The sequence below is a fragment of the Amphibalanus amphitrite genome, unplaced genomic scaffold (genome assembly GCF_019059575.1).
Source record: "Amphibalanus amphitrite isolate SeventyFive unplaced genomic scaffold, NRLGWU_Aamphi_draft 000504F_arrow, whole genome shotgun sequence".
Lineage (NCBI taxonomy): Eukaryota > Metazoa > Arthropoda > Thecostraca > Balanomorpha > Balanidae > Amphibalanus > Amphibalanus amphitrite.
In genome coordinates, this window is record NW_024881998.1 from 21,372 (window position 1) to 24,424 (window position 3,053).

Here is a 3,053-nt window from a genome sequence, read left to right on the forward strand (position 1 = left end):
TCGCAACTCATATTTCCTATTTGCGCCTGACATGGTCGCAAATAGCTCAAGAAGGGAAAGAAAGGGGAAAGAGAGAAATGAACATGAGGTGTTGCTGAGGCTTGCAATGTGTGGCAGGGGATGCCAAATGTCGTCACCGACTGCAGGGGTGCCGAATTCAGCGCGGACCTCGAATATCATACGAGATAGCCCGCAAAATTTGGGTTTCCGCCTTCTTTTCGCCTTTCGGTGCATCACGTGATCAGTTTTTACTTCCGTAAATATGTTGGATAAACGTTCCTGTTCGAGTGATTGAGTGCTTTGCGTAAAGGTTACCTTTTTGAGATCATATTTCATCTTTTCAGGCGTCGCATTTTTTGCCATTTTTAATATGGGGAAACCCATAGACTTATTAGCGACCCTCCCCGGTCGCTAATCGGGAAGAGTTCCCTATTAGCGTTTTTTGCAATGGTTTGCCAAAATGCTCACTACAAATAAGTTAGTGAATATTGGGGCAGAAAATGGCTATATTTTAATAGAAAAATGAACGGTCTATCCGAAAATCAAGCCAGTAATACAGTGGCACCCACAGAGCGTGAGCAATGACGGTTCAAATTAAGGGGGTCGCTAATTAGGCACCTTACCCTAGGTAAGGATTTTGTTACTTGTTCGTAATGGTTATCTTGATGCTCAACTAAAATTAATCCTAACCTTGCCTACTAACCTATTAAGTTAAACTTAGTACCAATACCTACCAACCTACAACCTATTTGGATCTTTCATATACTTATAACATGCTGCTGCTTCTGCTAACATGCTGCGGAATGCTGGTTGACATGATGGAATGCTGGTATGACAGTGTTCCATGTTTCAGAATTTTAGGTGAATAACCACACATGATGGGGAAAATGTTTTCATCCTAAAAATATGACAAGTGGCTTTATTTCATCTTTGCTAAAAAAATATGTCAAAAGTTTGATTCAACAGCCAGCTGCCAGGTTACGCATGACTTGACAGTTGATGCATCTACTCTACATCATTTCATTTCAGATCCTGTGAAGGTTCTGACAAAATCTGAGGTAAAAATGGCATTATGCAGTTTTGCGGAAAGACTAAATCTATCTCATTTTGTCTTCAGATTTTTTTTTATTGGGACACCCAATTGAAATCCAATTTTAGAACACTGTGACACCATGCCTGTGTGCCAAGTAAGAGGAAGGGTCTACAAGTATACATCAAGATAACCAATTATGGACAAGTTGAGACTTGAGTCATGAGCTCTTATTTGTGGTTACAATACCTTCAACTGCATGATTTTGCACAACTTCCATACAGGCATCCAGACTGGAAAAGGTTCAAGTCCATACTTATTCTGGTGCTTGAATATGGCAGTTCAAAGATGGAAGGCATATGATGCTACAAAATGAAAAAAATAATTCAACTTACAAAAAATAGGTATTCATATCTATCCTAAACTAAACTAACCTAAACTTACCTAACCTAATCCAACCCAACCCAACCACCCCAACCAGCCCAGCCCAGCCCAACCCAGCCCAGCCCAGCCCAGCCCAGCCCAGCCCAGCCCAGCCCAGCCCAGCCCAACCCAACCCAAAACATACAGTCTAAAACCTAGAGCTAAAACCTGCAGCCCAAACTGGAAAACATCCATATGGTACGCCGGACGCCCGTGAAGCCGTCATGCGCCGAAGTTCGGCGCAAGCTATTTTGCAATTTGCGCTGAAATTTCTGCATTATTTGCGCCGAAGGTTAGTGCCCTTTTGCGTCAAAATTAAGCCACTTATACAAAAAGCACGTTTACATCTGCTGGCCAAGGTTTTATAAACCAGACAGAACGCTCTGGGCCTTAACCACTCCTGACTCCCATGTTTGAGCGTCCAAATTAGTTGATGTTTCCATGGAAGCTGAATACCACAATACGTGTAGCGCACTGTAGCATCGTGCCGTGAAATAAGGCTCGTAAGGTGCCTAATTAGCGACCCTTTCCGATTTGCGACCTACCTCCCTACAGAAAAACTGGCAGGAGAAAACGGGGTAAAAATATCGTCAAAAGGTCAGCCATACCTTGGTTATCAAATTAAATTATTTTCCGGTCGTCGATGTTTCTGGTGGGACGTTTCAGGTGAGTTTAAATAAAAATGACGAGTTTCTTATTCAAAACGTGTGTGTTTGGGCCCTCTCTGATGAAAAACGATGCACATTAGGATGATGCACCTTTTTTATTCTGAATCGACGTTCCTTCTTCAATTGATTGCCGTTTTCCGATAGTGAATCGCTCAACTGTGCACAGCATGGCGGTTAAAAATGTGTCGCAACTCATATTTCCTATTTGCGCCTGACATGGTCGCAAATAGCTCAAGAAGGGAAAGAAAGGGGAAAGAGAGAAATGAACATGAGGTGTTGCTGAGGCTTGCAATGTGTGGCAGGGGATGCCAAATGTCGTCACCGACTGCAGGGGTGCCGAATTCAGCGCGGACCTCGAATATCATACGAGATAGCCCGCAAAATTTGGGTTTCCGCCTTCTTTTCGCCTTTCGGTGCATCACGTGATCAGTTTTTACTTCCGTAAATATGTTGGATAAACGTTCCTGTTCGAGTGATTGAGTGCTTTGCGTAAAGGTTACCTTTTTGAGATCATATTTCATCTTTTCAGGCGTCGCATTTTTTGCCATTTTTAATATGGGGAAACCCATAGACTTATTAGCGACCCTCCCCGGTCGCTAATCGGGAAGAGTTCCCTATTAGCGTTTTTTGCAATGGTTTGCCAAAATGCTCACTACAAATAAGTTAGTGAATATTGGGGCAGAAAATGGCTATATTTTAATAGAAAAATGAACGGTCTATCCGAAAATCAAGCCAGTAATACAGTGGCACCCACAGAGCGTGAGCAATGACGGTTCAAATTAAGGGGGTCGCTAATTAGGCACCTTACCCTAGGTAAGGATTTTGTTACTTGTTCGTAATGGTTATCTTGATGCTCAACTAAAATTAATCCTAACCTTGCCTACTAACCTATTAAGTTAAACTTAGTACCAATACCTACCAACCTACAACCT